This window comes from Nematostella vectensis, chromosome 1 (genome assembly GCF_932526225.1).
Source record: "Nematostella vectensis chromosome 1, jaNemVect1.1, whole genome shotgun sequence".
NCBI classification, from domain to species: Eukaryota; Metazoa; Cnidaria; class Anthozoa; order Actiniaria; family Edwardsiidae; genus Nematostella; species Nematostella vectensis.
The window spans coordinates 22136020-22154501 of record NC_064034.1 but is presented as its reverse complement, the minus strand read 5'-3'; the positions used below and the strand labels follow the sequence as shown (position 1 = coordinate 22154501).

Here is an 18482-nt window from a genome sequence, read left to right as displayed (position 1 = left end):
GGTGATTATACTTCCACCCACTAGAAAAAAACAAAGAAAAACCCCCCATCCCCTTGGTACAAAGTCAAATGCCCTACCCCTCAAACCATAAACAGGACAAATACCTGACAACAAATCCTCTGAAATAGCTCTTTATCTTCAAAAGTGCCATTACACTTCAGCATGTTCATTTGTAATAGTTACTATACATACTATAAAGACAACAGTTACCAATACAAAGGAAAAATACATTATCTCTATATGGCATATTCATATTTCTTTATTCACATTTTGCTCTTGTTTGCTACATGACTATTGCAAAGTACATTTAAATTTCTAATGTTATTTATTTGTCCCTACGGTATGGAAAAGTCCAAAGCTGTCAATTCCCCCACCCCCTACAGACAGATTTTTGTTCTAGATTGCTCTAAACCTTCACATTAACCACAGACCTCCATGGGACCATGGGGTGGGTGTTTCAAATTGCTAGTGCATAAAATTCAGTATTTCTCATAAAGGAAAAGGGAAGGGAGGGGCACCATCCATCGTCCCCCATCTACCTTGAATCTGACAATGATATCAATATGTGACAAAAGATAATATAATATTATTCCATATTCAAATGCTATGCAATTCATCAACCCCAACACACACAACTTACTAAGAATTTTCTATCTTCTGTTGATTTTTCCTTAATTACATTTAATGGATCTGCAGTTGCATAACAAATGCAAACAGCTACCAAAATATCTATAACATGAATTATGAAGGGTCCATGATTATATTGCATACCTTGCATGTGGGATGATAATATTTGGATACTGTAGAACTTTCATATTGACAAACTCTTGCTAAAACAATATACACTGAAAGTAGATATCAAATATAAAATAAAACTATAATCATAAAGGTTCCATTCAATCAACCTGTAAATTTTCAACAAGCTTATATGCAATATTTAACACATACACAAAAAGAGCCTAACCTTACATGATAAAAATGACATACCAACCATATGGAAAAGTAACGTAAGTTATTACATCAATGCAAAAAATTTAAAATAACCTTAACTTATGCTGGAGGTCTCTGTGGTCTTCTCAAGAATTCAAATACTTCTAGACTTCAAAACAACTGAATACTCTTTCAAAACAAACATTCAAAAACACACACAGTGAATAATTCAATCTCAAGGTTGGGCGACTATAACTTATATCAAGTCTATATACATGGTTACGATTACTCTTTATAAATACCATGATGAATGGGAACCAATCATGTACATTTGCCCAAATAGGGTTCTCATTAATTACAAAATCTCTTTATCACTGAATATATGACATTGAACACCAGCCAGTGCATTTTCAATGTTTTAAACCATTTTCATTCATTTTAAGCAACTAACTCACTGTTTTTTTTCTTACAGTTTCCATGTCCAAGTAACTATAAAAGTGCTTTAATAATTTGGGTATGGAAATTTATCATCCATCTATTTACAGGTGAGCGTCCTACTTTACGAATAACATAACACACAATAACCATACACATATGTAGATTTCCTAAATAAATAAATAAATAAATAAATAAATAAATGTAAAGATCAATGTCCTCATTACATTTTATAGATAACTTGAAGAATAAGTGTCACCAACGCAATACTATAATCAGCCATTCATACATAACACATTCTATGATAAAAATACTGACGAATATATCACTGCTTTAACTGTCATTTTAAATACTGTTAGCTAACACAGCAATCTTAAAAAAGGGCTTTCCTTCTTTCTCTTCATTTTTCCGTTTCATTCAGTAACACAATACGTGACTTCCTCATCAAATTACTGTTGGTCACTAAATAGCAATATACCTGCAAAAATAGTGCAAGACGAATCGATTTTAATTAACTAAAGCTTTATACACTGCCTTTTCTTTCAATATATCAAATCAAGTCAAAGGAAAAAAGACATGCAAACAGGAAACCATTTAGCAGTAAATGTAGAAATGGCCTATAAATCAAGATTTCTAACCTTCATTTTCAATTTTGCATACAAACCAATCTCATAATCTACATAATAACTATTCTCATAACATTGATGTTTTTCTTAATCTTGTAGCGAATCTATCAAACTTATATCGTACAGCTGTGATGGAACTTAGACCTTATTCCAATGACACTCGACAAGCACGCGAACACAAAGTACTTAACAAAAACTTTTACGTACGTACCTTTGAAAAACCCTGTAGATACTCTGTATATAACTTTCCCTTTGAACCAGGACCAAGACCAATGAAGGTTGTAGGTTCAAGATTTCTAATTGCTTTCAATTCCTTAAACTAACAAACATAACATCTATCTCTTCTTCATAAACCCTCGATTTTGAGCCCGCGATTACCGCCGCTGCGTTTACTCATTCATCACATTTTAATATATATATTGCTCGTATCTGTAAACATCGGGTGCAGAATGTCGTTGCACGTCATTGCAAGCATAATAGTCAACATATACACCTGCTGCAAAGGTTCACAGCTCATTGAATTTACATGACATGTGGTTAGAACTTTTGGGGTAATTTTTTATGCTATACATAACATTATGGATTCTAATTTGAATCTTCATAATTACTCAAGTACTCTACTTTCGTTTTTATTTATACACTTTTTAAATGTTTCATGTTAATTAAGTTGCTTCATTAATAAATAAATAAATAAATAAATAAATAATATAAATGACCTATGATTGATTGACAACATATTTTCTGTCCTAAAACAGACTCATAAACAACAGTAAACTAGTTAACTACATTTTCTGGCATATTTCGTTGGTTGATTTACATAGAACAGGTGTTTCAAAAAGCAGATCCGTATACACATACACATGCACACAATAAAAAAATAACTTTATTCTAACTGTAGAGTTTGTACCAGAATTTTCATTGGGAGGGATAAGTTTATTATGAGGACCATTCTCTATTTGAGAATGGAGTGAACCTTCCAGTCACCCCCCTGGCTACAGGCCTGGGTTTGTATGATTGTTGTCCGGTAAAACAGAAGAGCATACATAGGTTACGTAGGTTACAGATGTATTTTCTAGGTTATACAGGCCTGGGTTTGTATGATTGTTGTCTGGTAAAACAGAAGAGCATACATAGGTTACGTAGGTTACAGATGTATTTTCTAGGTTATACAGCCCTGGGTTTGTATGATTGTTGTCTGGTAAAACAGAAGAGCATACATAGGTTACGTAGGTTACACATGTATTTTCTAGGTTATACAGGCCTGGGTTTGTATGATTGTTGTCCGGTAAAACAGAAGAGCATACATAGGTTACGTAGGTTACAGATGTATTTTCTAGGTTATACAGCCCTGGGTTTGTATGATTGTTGTCTGGTAAAACAGAAGAGCATACATAGGTTACGTAGGTTACACATGTATTTTCTAGGTTATACAGGCCTGGGTTTGTATGATTGTTGTCCGGTAAAACAGAAGAGCATACATAGGTTACATAGGTTACAGATGTATTTTCTAGGTTATACAGGCCTGGGTTTGTATGATTGTTGTCCGGTAAAACAGAAGAGCATACATAGGTTACGTAGGTTACACATGTATTTTCTAGGTTATACAGGTCCTCTTAAAAAAATGACTTCATGCTGATCAACTGTTTTCTCTTGTCTTTTAGAATTTGAAAACAACAAACATTTCAATGACAGAAGATCTCAAGAACCATCCCATTTTGGTATAGCCAGTTAAAGTGACTCAACATCTATTTATATCACTCCATGTCTCCCCAAAATAATATAATTTTTAAATTCAAATAATTTAAAAACATTTAAAAATCTTAAATAAGTAAAAATAAATAAGTATACATACATTCAACACCACAGCCTCTGTCAGTATCTTCGACACCCCCTTTACATGTAAATGTTTCAACAAATCGCGTAATTTAACACCAGCCATATGCCTTATACCTACAGCTTTACAGGTAACACATTCAACTTTCAATAACACATATAGTACTTAACAACATTACAAGAGTTTAAGAACATGTTAGAACATGTTACCTAAAAATATGTATTTCAACCCAGGTTCTTGTAGAAAACCCTACCCCTACCTAAACCTAAAAAAAAAACTTGAAAAAATAAAAAAAAACCCACACAAACAAATCATAATACTTGAATATATACTTGAGCTATTAATAATTTGGGAACACTTTGTTGATTTTCATTACATGAGGAATAACCTTTCAATTAATATACACACCCTGTTACACAAGTGAATAATATCAATACGAACCTTTTTGAAAAACCTGCATAAAACACCTTGAGGTCAGGCTTAATAACAAAAATAGGGGTTCTTATGAGTTGGTAAGCACTATATCATGTATAGTGGGGGTATGCTTATTTCCTCACCAAGAATTTCAATTGTTGGTTCTAAGAGCAACTGCTTGTAAATTGTAGGATTAATTCTTTGTTTATAAATACTTGCAATTTATACTTTAATATAAATTTACAAAAACCTTACACAGAAGGGGCATGTTCCAATTCTTCCTACTAACATAATACTTTATCATCATGCTTTCTGTGGCACAGCCCTCTCAAATGAATAGTGACTCATAGACATACTCTCAACAAAAAGTGTCCATATTTTAGATAACATGGTCCTTTGGATCTTCACTCAGCAAGACTCGGGGTGCTATCATCCCACTGAAACTAATACAAGGAAACTTCATGATTTTATTGCAACAGCATTTTACATAATTACAAGAGGCTTATTTTTAATACAGTTTCAAATGCTATATGGGCATAGTTCATTCTACAAACTAACCAACTCTTTTATATGGACATTTCACATGCTTTTCCTGATACAAACTTATATTATTTCCCCACTAAACAGAAGAAATAACTTTTTAAGAGGCTGGATTTTAAGAGGCATATTCACATCTCATTGGCATGTCCTACACTCTTTACATGACACCCCAGTTCTTAGGGCTCACACCTTATTCCATTGACACAGTTACAGTTTCATGGACTGCCTTTTCATTGAATCCTCTATCTTTAATGTTGCAAGTGGGGAATACATATGACAAAACAGCCAGGGACTGGGTCACCCTTCTTTTCTATGATTCATTTCAACAATCTAGAACAAATACATGGTATCACTGAGTAAAAAATACTCTTTTGTGATAAACATTAAAGCAGACATAGAACAAAGAACATTGTGGTATAGGATAAACCTCTGGCATTGTGCATTCTATTAAATGACAATTCTATACAATGACAGACATTGAAAGAAATTCCCCACTTGTACTAAAGCAAGAGAATACTTACAAATTAAATGATGTCCATTCCACTTCCCACTGATTTTCAGCTCCTATAAAACATTTACAATTTTAATAAGATGGTAAGGCCCGTACCCATGTCCTAATTTTCACGTGCCAGGGGGGGCTTTTGTGGTCAAAATCTGACCACCCCAGACAAAAGTTTTTTTTATGAAAAAAAACGTTTGACTTGTATATTGTTAGAATACCCTATACGTGTCCAGAGCTAACAACCATGCATACCAGATTACATACGTGATTACAGTACATGATTAATCATACTCATAGGATAATTATAGCCACACCTATGCATTCCTTAATAGACCTTAACAATTGTGTATATAAAAGATGAAGCTTGTAAAATAGAATTAGTTGTTTTTCCTGGAATATTGAGTAGTTCATCTTGTGTAACTTCTATGGTGACATCGACCAACTTAACAGACATTATAGATTTATGATATACCAGAGTGATCTAGAATGCCTTTTTTATCAATTCCCTTGTGCTTCATAGTTTGTCTACAAATAGCACATCTATTGCAAAAGTGCAAGTGCATTTTCTGCCGTTTCGCCCCTGGGTACAGGCCTGATGGTTCCTTACATTTTGGCACCAAAGGGAGCCTCAGTGAAACAGATAACAACGGATAAAAAAAAGGGAAACATTGGTAACAGTAGAAAAAAACAATCAATAATTATTATATTGCTGCCATGCTAAGCAGCATTGTTAACCATCCATAGAGGTAGAAGGTAGCACTTGCCACTGACAAACTGACAAAAACAGATAACAACAGATGGCCGATGTATAGTGGGTGTGTCACACAACAACAATGCTGCTCAGAAGATGTACCACTGAAATATCATCTGGAATTATTACATAAATATTACATCTAAAAAAATACCTTTAAGTGATCTATGCAGAATTGGATGGCACCCCCTCTATAGTGAGACCAAAATGCTTATATTGCCTGAAAACTTATTTGATTCATTACAAAATTATTTCATGGCAATATTAACAGACAACCCCTGCACAGCAGAAGTTTGGTAAATAATATAAATATAATGACTAGAATTACTATAATAAATATGCAGTAGCATCATGTTTTCAAATTATTATGGAGCTCCCCCAGAAAGTAAATACCAACCTTTAAAGAAGCCTATTCCAAATTACCCATTGAAACTTGCCAAGAAATCGTCATGGTTTCTTTGGAGAAACACCTCACATTAATTTACCCAAGATAGGGCTTTATGTCCTCTTGTCCCAGTGCACACTACAAGGACATGTTGAAATAATGATGATTAAAGATTATATTTTTAAACTCCACAACCATACTTACCCAGGTAATTATTTTCTTAGCCTTTTAAATGTTACAAATAATAAACTTCAGCGGATACAGAAAAATATGAATGTACTCCTAGAGCAATGCTAGTCCAATGCTAGTCATAACAGTCATTACTTCCAATGTATTATTTAAGTATATAAAAGTCGGGAACCTCGCAAGAACAAGCGATTTTAATTGGTTGAGAAAGTCGGTATAAAATGCAATGTACACCTCCTAGGAGGTGGATATTTTTCTGTGTCCTGAGAACAAGCAAAATGGAGGGTGTAACAGGCGATTTGCAAGTGTTTCAGAAAAGAACATTGTTCTAAAGCTCAATTTATATACTAAAACAATTATAACATTTCCATTTCGGCGGATAGTGGCTTTAAAAATATATAGCTCCAGCCTTTAGCACTCGGTAGATATTTCGCCACTATCCACCTCAATAGAAATGTTGTAATTGTTAAGTAGACAAGTAGAAAATAACAAAAGCAGATACGCAATACAAGAATTAAGCGTGAAAAGATGATATATTGCAGACTTACAGTACAGTATCATGTATTCCACACCATGCATACAGCTGCCTATTTTTATATGACTTCTTGAAACCCAAAAAATCTTTGAAAGTCGAACCCTTCGATGACTTATTGCGGTTAAATCGAACGGAATATTTTTGTTAAAGCTGTGTAACAAACTTACCTATCTTCCTTTACATATTTCTTGGATGCTTTCCGGAGGAAATTACTAATAGTTACCGAGGAAATAGCTCCAAAATACCTGTCCTCTTCGCAATGTTGCTGCCACACATGGCAATGTCGGATAACAGGTCCTGCTTAGGGATCCCTGTGTAAATTGGCAAAATGTTTGGAGGGGTCGACGAGAACTCTTGGCCACCGTAGAAAGGTGTGATGAAAACTAGAAGCCTGCTAACAGGCGTTTACCAGGTGTTCTCGCTATGTTTAACCGGTGTTTTCGCTTTTTTTAAACGGAGTTTTTCAAATACGCTCGTGGTGCTCGCGGTACCCCTGACAACCGGAGAAAGGCAAAGGACTGGTAACGAATATTTGGTCAGCGGATACTCCATATACTCTTACTCACTTTCCCGCCATTTTGAACAAGAGTTCGAAAAACCCAAGCGATATTTTCGGACTTACACGTACACCGTGAGCGAGTTTAAAACCCTTTGGATATTTTAAAAGGACTCCAAGGAACTCAGGCTTTGCTTTGGCTTCAAGCTTGGGCCACAGATGATAGAAGACTCCTAAGAAGTCACTATTTAAATGAAGGTACTATTATCCATGAAAAGTTAAGTCAGGATGGACATAAACTTACAAATGATGAAAGAGGTGTCTCTTGCGGACAAATCTCATCTCATTAGGGAAGGTTTTCTTCAGGGTTAGAATTTCAAGTGCTATTAAGTATGGGTAAAACCTGTGTAAATTGGTTGATTTGTTAACGACTTATTTCGTACACTTTAATATGCAATATTTGCACTGTTTTTCAAATAGAATAGCTTTTGCAAACATTATTTTTCATCAATCAATGTCTCTTTTATATTAGCTAAAATACGTGATATTTTTGGGTTGTTTTTAGGTATTGGCACCTAATCTTGTCCAGGACCTATTCTCAACCACATGGAAATAATGTCAAATATTTAGTAAGCAATAAAGAACAAGCAGAAAGTGACACATCGGGTCGAAGAAACAACGTAGGTAAAACATGCTTTCTAAAGCTTTTCACGAATGTTAATTATTTTGCTTAGCTTAGAAAATTTTTATCTTATGCACCGTAAAATAACATACAAAAAATTGTGTTGGATTGCACTACACAAGAACGAAAAAATTCCGTAAAAATTTTCAACATTTACCGATCTTGATGAAAATTGCTCGGTAAATCCGCCATTCAATTGTTGATGTCCCAGGGTTCTTTTTGGCCTTTGATTCAGCCTCGGTTTCATGCTAGCTTTCATCGTGTTGGCCTCTATCACGGCTGTCACAGTACTTACATATTCCTGACCACTCGAATTCCAAACAAATCTGAGTGTTTCAAAGTTTCCCCATGCAGCGTGACACCCATGTGTAATGTCAGATTTGAATTGCTTGGTACTGAGCCAAATGAAGCTTCAATTAGGATTGAATGGCAGTTTTGAAAATTACATTTATCACAGATTATTGTCTGTGGTATTTTAGCTAAAATGAAACAAATTTTCCAAACGAACGAGAATAGGTTCTGAGTGCACAAGAATAGGTTCAGTGTTGGTATTTACTTTGATTTTTCACAGTCAAAAAACAAACTTGCGAGGATAGTCTACACAATTACTATAACATGGAAGAAGCTCAACAACACAAAATATTCATCTTTGACTTGAAATTCTCTCCACAAATACATTTCAAAGTTAAAGTGGACGAGAAGAGGTGCCAATACCTTATAACTAGATGCATGGCTGCGTGAACTCTGGTTGTTGTTTGTTGGCAGGTTTTCTTTTGACATCTGGAACATCTGTTGAATTTCTCAAACTTTTCAATCCCCTTAAATTCTGTAATTGTGGCAGTAACAATTTCGTCTTCATCTTCGTCATCATCTAATGTGTTGGGTGTTATAATCATTTCTTGGTGATCAGGTTTCTCCACACTAAGCGACTTTTAGTATTGCACTTCCCTGATTTCCTTTGTCAGTAATTAGTTAGTCAGGGTGATCATACCCTTCGGGGATGGTCTAGAATTTCCATAGAAGGTACTCTGGGATGTGTATTGTGGAGGTGCGTTACAGTAGGTGGCTGGGGTTAACTAGCCATGGACGGGTTTTACGGTATAAATTTCAAAGTCACTTCTTTGGCCAGGCTATGGATGATTAGGACAGGTGAAGTTTTGAAATTGACCGTTTTATCAGTTGGTACACAAATTGGGACCATGGAAAAGGAATCCCTAGTTGACTCTTTGTGAAGGGTGTTTGACCAGTGTTAAGTTCAACTTTGTTGCTTATGTTGTGTGGCTATCGTTTCGAGATTTCATGGAACATGCACATTTGCAAGTTTCGATTAAGCAAGTCCAAGCTGAAACATACCAATAACTATTTTATTAAATGAAATACATTCATATGACACGTTCAAAATAATAATAATAATAACTAAAGAAATTCAAACGACACAATGCGCTGTATTACAACTGATATAGTTATTTTCTTTCACAGCCAAAAAAAAGGATCTACAAGCACTACAAATGTAAGTACATAGTCTTATATACATGTATGAATGCCACTCATTTAAAAAAATATTTTCTGTGTAGATGGATAACAAATTCCAACACTGTAATTTGCCCGTCGAAAACATGCTGCCTTGTTGTGGCTTGGAATGCCGTTCCCATTTCCGCCAAGAACAGCATGGCTGCCTCACAATAACTAGGCAAGAACATACTGTATTTTATATTTTTCCAGATGCTAGCTTTCTGGCAGTATTGGGCGCCAAGTTAAATCGACTAAGCAGGAAAAAATATGACATAACTGGTACATTACTGGTACATTTTCTCAAAACCAATTCTTTGTGCTATTATAATTTGCTCTAGTTTTTCTAAAACAGCAAGCTTATCAGGGATCTCATGAACCCCAGTTTCAGCAAGTAATTATTGAGTACCAATTTAAAAAAAAAAAAAAAATTATGGCATATTCAACGCTAATGAAAATAGTTAACAATTAGTGCACTAGGTAACCACATATCCATATAACCATATAAGTTGTTAGAATATATCGCTTCGAAAGCCACCTTATGTGCCAACAAAATGTCAACCAAACTAACGCTGGTACAAACATTACTGCTAGTCTAAGTCTAAGCATGTTTTTACCTGTAAATTTCTTGATTCTTCAGATATTCCTGATACAAGACAACAGCGTGACCCAGGACACTGTAGACTTCAATTAAGTAAGTACCATTGTACAAATCTCAGTCATAACATTATGTAATAATTAATATTTAATAATAATTAATAATTAATGGACTTTTTTATACATTGTGAAGTAAAAGTGATATTCATCAACCTACAAGAAATCGCTTCTGTAAAAACATTTCAATGCAATATCACAAGTTTAGGTTTGCACTGCTGAGTTATCCTTTGTCCATGATCTTTTCTCAAGAATCCAGTCAATTGTGTTTTTTTAACTGTTTAAATCTCAAAATTGTCAAATGTTTAACTTACATAAAGCTGTTGTTGTCATATTATTTCAGAAAAGCTCTATGTACATTGAAAGACACAGAAATCAAATAGGAAACATACGTTGAAACTGGTAGGTGAATTATTAATTTAAACCATGTGCTTCACTTAAATCATTATGTCGATTGTAACGTTATTAATTATCTGATTACTTTGCAAGATTACCCAAAAAATATTTCTGAATTCCATTACAAAACTTGTGTTTTCGCATTTTCTGAAAATAATAAAATGAGCAAAGTTCATTAGCGTCGTCAAAACCTTTTAACATATAGAGGTTAATCTAGACATTGCTATATTCAGCTGCTCAATACAGTTTTCATTTTGATCAACTCAATTTCTATTTACCGAATATTCACCGATTTCACAATTGTCTCTTATGTACTTCAAGTCAAAATATAACATTTAGCAGACACTTAAATTGAATAATCCCAGTGTTTATATACTGCTATTACCATATTCCCACTCAGGCATTCTCAGTATTCCACTGCTCCGATTTCCTTTATATTGTTTAGCGATATAATAATAATTTTTCTTAAAAAATCTTATGAAAAGCACAATGTTTACCACATGTCTTCATACACTAGCTATCTTCACCTCATTACCACGAAATGATCAAGTAAGCCATGACAGTAAGGTCAATCCAAATTCCCCAGTTGGTGGTTACATACCAGAATTTCTGGAAAAATATAAAATCTTAAATAGATATCAGATCGGCCGACCATTATCAGTCGACCGACCATTTATTAGTACTAAAAACCCTAATTGACTCTTATAAATCAAGCCACAAACCGCTTTTTGCATGTTTTATCGACTTTAAAAAAGCATGGACAGTGTCTTGAGAGAGTGTTTGCTTTACAAACTAATAATTGGGTGATACAAGAAAGCAGTATACACCTGCTGTGACATGGACAAGATTGCATTATGAATATGAGGTGATTATTCTCGTACACACAGTATCGTCTTGCTGTGTATCTTGAAGCAAAGAAACGGGATGTACATAAACTATTCTCTTATTTGTTAGCTTCAAAAGAAGTTTGTTGCCACTCTTTGTGTGTACATATGCGACTTTTGTAAGACCTCCATCCATGCAGATATGACCTAGCAAGTCATTACTTTGAAGAAGGTGGGAAACCAGTGCTTCGTTAATTCTTGATGCACCTTTCTTGGATACTGTTATAATCATAGCTTAAGGAATGCGTTGAGCGGTGGAAATGATATCTTCATCGGATGACCTCCGGCTTATTATGGTGAGTAGATCAACTGACCTTCGTTCTCTGCTTCTTCTTTTTCCTTGGTCTTTCGGGTTCTTAGTTGTTTCCACATCTCCCGCATGATTTTCTTCTCCAACAGGGGCGTCATCTGTTTCGTTGTTGCCGTGTTTGTCCACGTCACCGTCCATTTTTGTAAATTGGCAAAACGTCCAGTAATTCAACAGGCATATTGTTATAACATTAATTTGACTAGTATCATACTTACTAAATTGATATCTTGATTATAGATTAGGCTTGCTGTACTCTATAAAAATCGAAATTTATGTTAGTAAACAAATTCTCGGTTAATAGACCTATTGAATTTGGAGTACCCTTTAATGTTTGACATTTTGTTATCAGAATTCATTTCTACTTTGCAAAGAGTCCATTATTTCAACATACATAATGTTAAAACCGTGCTATGTAATGAATAGTATTTATACTTACTTAACCGAAGCTCCTTAAAAGTACTGGTGGCTTTCTGTACTCATAAAAAAATTGAAATTTATGTAAGTAAATGCATGCTTGGTTAATGGCCTTTTGAATTTGAAGTACTTTTTTAATGATTGACATTTTGTTATCACTTGGAGTGGTATTTCAATTGTTTGAATTTTCTTAAAGTATAACGATGTGTCTCTCAGTTCGACAAAATGCTTGTTGAATTCATTAAATAATGGTATGCCAAAATGCAACGAAACTTGCTTGCCAAATCGTCCATTTTTTCTATTTTCTCCAACACACTGTCAAGACTGGTATTGGTCAAGATGGTATTTTTTAGCCGAGTTTACAACGGTCACAATACGACCACGAACTCTAACCCTCTACTAGCCAACATAAACGGTTCTTCAGCATTATACGGTTTTATTCTGGCTCTACAGTATGGACAATGATATGGTACTTTAGGCGGTAACCTAACCCAAAATTTTTCTATGCACCGCTCATTGACACGTCGGCCACAGCAAGGCAGCGTGTTATTAGAGGTTAAATTGCAATGGGAGCAGTTATCCATCTACACAGTTTACTACGGTCACAATACGACCACGAACAAAACGTTGCTCAACTTACGAGAAACCTCCAAAAAGTCGTAATCATGAATCATGTTATCATTAATATTATTTTCATTTAAAAATGTTAAGCGTTTTGTGTTGGCGTTGTAGTCGTTGGTTTTCGTCTAAAACAGATTGGTTACGCCACTGTTGGAGCGGAAAATTTCCTACTAAGTGGGTTTCCCGGTTTTGCCAGAAACGTAGCATCTGTAAAACATAATAACATGTCTTACCTAGGGTTTAGGGAGAGCCATGCAGTTCGCATGTAAAACGCGAACTAGTAGCCTCTACTCGACAACATGAACGGTTCATCCGCATTATAGGGTTTTATTCTCGCTCTACAGTATGGACAATGGTACGACAATGGGCAACATAATCAACGAAGTTTAGCCTAACACTGCTCAAACACCCTTCACGAAGAGTCAACTAAGGAGTCGTTCTTCTTGCAATTACACGGGTGATTCTCCATGGTGGCTTTGTCTTACTTAAACTTTTATTTTTGTTCAATTATATAGTACTATCCACAGTCATATATATATATATATCTGAATTGAAAATTGTTATTATTATAATTAAGAAAAATACTAGATAATACAAGATATTCAAAATTCGATAATTTACTAGATATATACAAGATATTCAAAATTCGATAATTTACTAGATATATACAAGATATTCAAAATTCGATAATTTACTAGATATATATAAGATATTCAAAATTTTAAAAATTACAATATTTGTATAAACATTCATTTATATTTATTTCAAATTTGTCATGAATAATGTCATTTCTATTAGGTAGATATCGTAATTTTGACAATCAATGATAGTGATTTTTTTGTTTGGAAATGTTATCGCTTTTTGGTTCTGTTTATTATAATTAAAGAAAAATACTATGGAAATTACTTGATATAATATCCCGGAAGAGGCTTGCATGGCCACTTCTAGAGTATTGTCTAGTGATAAATGACATAATATCGTATATGTCATTTGCAGTCGCCGATGACTGCTTGTCCGTTGTGTCCAAGTTTTTAAGCGTCTGTCTTAAAGGTTGTATTTTGTCAGTAATCCGTTCGATATTTTGTAAGATGTCTGTATTGTTAATTATGTCCATATTTTCGTTGACACATTGGGCGAGCTCAGAAAGCGCCACGCCTGGCCTTAACAGCCATTCACAATTTCGTGTATTCGGCGCTTTGCTGAACTCGCCCAATCTGACCCGGGTTTGCCCTTTGTATGGTCGGAGAAAATAGTGGGGGAAATGGGAAAAGTAGTTTACTCGTTTGTTATCACTTAAAAGGTATCCATGGCAATATTTCTAAAAATTAAAATATGTGGTTACGTAATGTAATACATGTTGAACATGACTTTTCTTTTCCATGAACAACAGAAAAATCCACTTGACGATTCATCTACTAAAAAGCTTTTGCAATTTTTCAGTTCGGACTTTCTTAATTGAAACGTCATTATAACTTGTACATCTCATTTGTTTCAATTTTCTTAAATGATAACGATGTTCCGTGAAACTATAGCCCCGCAACATAAGCAACGAAGTTTAGCTTGACACTGCTCAAACGCCCTACAGGAAGAGTAAACTGGGGAGTCGTTCTCTGTCATCGCAATTCGTGTCAACCGATATAGGTCAATGTCGAAAAACTTCGCATGTCATAATCATTCATAGTCTGGCCAAAGAAGCGACCTTGAAATGTATACCGTAAAACACGTTTCATGGCTAGTCAATCCCAGCCACCAAACACATTTTGACGATACACACACCAGAGTACCTTCTATGAGCCTTCTAGACCATCCCCGAAGGGGTGTGATGACTCTAACCCTCGCAGAGTTCTTTGACAAAGGAAACCAGAGCAGTGCAATACTAAAAATCACTGTGTGTGAATACTGTTCTATCCAAAATTTATTGTATTATTTAATAGGTTTCCCTAAACGTGATTGAATAAGTTAGTACGTGAGAAATATGATATTGACCATTTAATTACAATGAACTTTTTCAATTCAATTCTTTATATAAGATTTTTCATTGAAGAAAGTATTTGTTTTTTTTTAGAGAAAAAAAGTATAATTATTCAGTAAATAAACACTAGAGCATAATATGACTTTTTTAGTGATAAAAATCAGTATCTCGTAAATTCTAACATTGAACAATGTTCTAACAGAAAAATATAAAGGGGAATCACAAGAATTCCTTGATAAACAAACATTTCTGCGTATTTCAAGGGGTTTCTGAAAAACTCTGCTATAACTTTGAAATGTGCTCCTAAGAGCCACATTTTAGCTCCAAGGTGGTGCAGGTCATCCACAACCTGACTGATTTCTCCTTCTTCGGAAACCAGCTCTACAAAATCTACTACATCTTCCTTGGAGAACTCTTACTTGTTACGTGTGTTAAGCTTTTTTCCAAGGATGTTAAGCTTATTCATTTCTTCCCTGGCCACGAATTCTCTTAGCTTCGATGCTCTCGGTGTTGTGGTGTCCTACACAGATTTTAACTCCTCCATATTTACTTCGAACGTTTAATGCAATGCGTTTTGCCAGTACCAGGCTCACCTATGATTGACAGCAGTTTGGTGCAATCATTCAATGAATGATCTTCGTCATCCTTCTATTAAATGATAGGTGGTGTTCTCAGTGGAGGTTGTGGATCGTCGTCGGCGATTTCTTCATCATCATAATTTACTTGGGGTTGTGGCTGTACAGTTGCAAAAACTGTTCCATAATGGCGAGATCGTAAACCAAGAAATGACTTCAGCTTATTCAGCACACTTGTTGCTCGGCATTAAGCGTGAAGTCATTATGAGTTGGCCTATTTACGAAATCCTCATTACGGAGAACTTGTACTTGCCAGAGATGGTACATTTGCCTCGTACTATGTAGAAACGACAAGACATTGTCTACATAATACTCTTTATTGCCCTGTTCTCGAAATAAAGTGGCAATTGCAACATCATCGTTCCATAGTCTGGTTGCAATGCTAGGGCCGCTGCACAATACTTGAACTGTTCCGGAATGCTGTCATGGTTTGGATGTCTAAGTTCACTGACATTCTTGAAAGGTACATTCAAAAATAAGTGTTAAAAAAAGAAGCAAGGATTGAAAACTGACACGTACTTAACCCCTACAAGGGCTGTTTTCCTTTAGTAAGGAGTGGGAACACTTCTGTTAGTATCGTGCGTCCTTAGCCATTGGAGCAAACTATAGTTCTAGATATCCTGGCCCCTGTTCATGTATTTTGTTACAAAAACACTTTTGTCAACGTTACTTCGGAGGAATGTAATGTTTTGTGGGGTTGTTGGTCCAGGCGGGCTTAAAAGACGAGAGAGTGACAACCATCTCTGGTTCGAGTGGTTTTAAATCTGACACATGACGGAAGCCAGTCATGGCAGGAGTAACGTGTCTAGAATACAAGGATTCTGAGGTTTGTTGGTTATGGAATTTTGAGACGTATGAGGTGACGTACCTTAGCACCATAGATTTCTTATCAGAATCTTGGACATCCATTTTGCATTTGAGGAACGGAAGGATTGTGCTTATATAAGCTCGAATGTTTCGAGAAAATGCGTCTTGAGGTGGTACAAGGAAAGCATTTCCTCGCCGTTCTGATTAGTTTCAACTAAGGTTCTCTCATTGCATTATGGGAAGGCATCTTTGTGGCTGGGCTGAAGGTCATTGACTAAGTAAGCAGTCTCCGCATCTAACCACGGAATGTCTCCCCTAGTCTGCTTGCTAAAGACTCTTAAGCCAAACCAAAAGATGCTGGTGGGCGGTACCCCTGCCTTGAAATTCGATCCGATGGAAAAAGTTCTCAACATTGCAACGGTTTCTTATAGATAAGTAAACACGTTGTCCGTCCACCGATTGGTGTTGGATCCACAAAGAGATCCACGAACTGTTTGTTCTAAGATATGGACAATGTTGAGAGTTTCGAGGATAGCAAGTCCCGTAGGTCCTTTGCCAGAAAGATCTCGAGATTGACGTAACCACTGTGCCCATGGGGAAGGTCCACTCGAAAGGGCTTATAGTGATGAACAACGTAGAATATCCGTATTGTTGCAGTGCTTCCACTAAAAAAACGATGGTGCCAACGCCAATATTCTATAGAGAAAGTTTTTGTATCTAAAGAAGTTGCGGCTGAGCGCCTTGACCTAGCAGAAGATGGAATTGCGCCTGACACAGTGTTGAATAGCCACCGGTCATACACAAATTTTAAAAGATAATATTCTGAAGAGTAGTTTTCGTCTAAAACAGATTTTTCTACGCCACTGTTGGAGCGGAAAATTTCCTACTAAGTGGGTTTCCCGGTTTTGCCAGAAACGTAGCATCTGTAAAACATAATAACATGTCTTACCTACGGTTTAGGGGGGAGCCATGCAGTTCGCGTGTAAAACGCGAACTAGTAGCCTCTACTCGACAACATGAACGGTTCATCCGCATTATAGGGTTTTATTCTCGCTCTACAGTATGGAAAATGGTACGGTACTGTAGGCGCGGTAACCTAACCCAAAATTTTTCTATGCACTGCTTGTTGACACGTCGGCCACAGCAAGCCAGCGTGGTGTTAGCGGTTTAATTGCAATGGGAGCAGTTATCCATCTACACAGAAAAAAGAAATGAGTGCCATTCATATATGTATAAAAAGATAAAATGGTGTACTTCCTTTTTGATTACTTTAGTAGGTTGTTGGTTCAAAGTTCCTGTGAAAGCAAAAATAATAACGTGAATAAGCGCACTGTTCTGTTTATAATGGTTTTCTATTCTATGCCATATGGATGTATTTTTGGTCATCTAAAGACAATGTAGCAAATGTATCAAATGTATCTAAAAATGTCTCTTATAAGAAGTGTCCGCTTGATGTTCCTTTAACGAGGATCCATTGGAGGGCAAGTCTGGTGCCAGCAGCCGCGGTAATTCCAGCTCCAATAGCGTATATTAAAGTTGTTGCAGTTAAAAAAAAAGGAACAGAACCAGGAGGAAGACAATGCGGTAACCTAACCCAAAATTTTTGCTCGTTTATCTCATTTGTTTCAATTACATAAATGCAACGATGTGCCGTGAAACCATGGCCCCGCAACATAATCAACGAAGTTTAGCCTAACACTGCTCAAACACCCTTCACGAAGAGTCAACTAAGGAGTCGTTCTTCGTGCAATCACACGGGTGATTCTCCATGGTGGCTTTGTCTTACTTAAACTTTTATTTTTGTTCAATTATATAGTACTATCCACAGTCATATATATATATATATATATATATATATATATATATATATATATATATATATATATATCTGAATTGAAAATTGTTATTATTATAATTAAGAAAAATACTAGATAATACAAGATATTCAAAATTCGATAATTTAC

The 18482-nt window shown here is 35.5% G+C and overlaps 2 long non-coding RNA genes across 9 annotated transcripts; one reads left to right on the top strand and one right to left on the bottom strand.

Moving 5' to 3' along the window:
• Nucleotides 1-235: 235 nt before the first annotated feature.
• On the bottom strand, nt 236-10802 carry LOC116607710. 2 transcript variants are annotated; one of them, XR_007312399.1, is made up of 5 exons: nt 7306-7600; nt 6430-6555; nt 5301-5343; nt 2203-4682; nt 236-1843 (listed from the first exon to the last, which is right to left on the bottom strand). It is a non-coding gene; the product is annotated as an uncharacterized LOC116607710 (long non-coding RNA). The 2 variants fall into 2 exon arrangements; XR_007312400.1 differs by lacking the exon at nt 236-1843 and adding an exon at nt 10443-10802 and having other exon boundaries at nt 4137-4682; nt 7306-10002.
• LOC116604892 lies at nt 7753-17719 on the top strand. 7 transcript variants are annotated; one of them, XR_007312405.1, is made up of 6 exons: nt 7753-7892; nt 8200-8318; nt 9796-9826; nt 10466-10519; nt 10823-12055; nt 13449-17719. It is a non-coding gene; the product is annotated as an uncharacterized LOC116604892 (long non-coding RNA). The 7 variants fall into 7 exon arrangements; XR_007312404.1 differs by having other exon boundaries at nt 8200-8314; nt 9807-9826; nt 10823-17719; XR_007312402.1 differs by having other exon boundaries at nt 8200-8314; nt 10823-17719.
• Nucleotides 17720-18482: the final 763 nt, after the last annotated feature.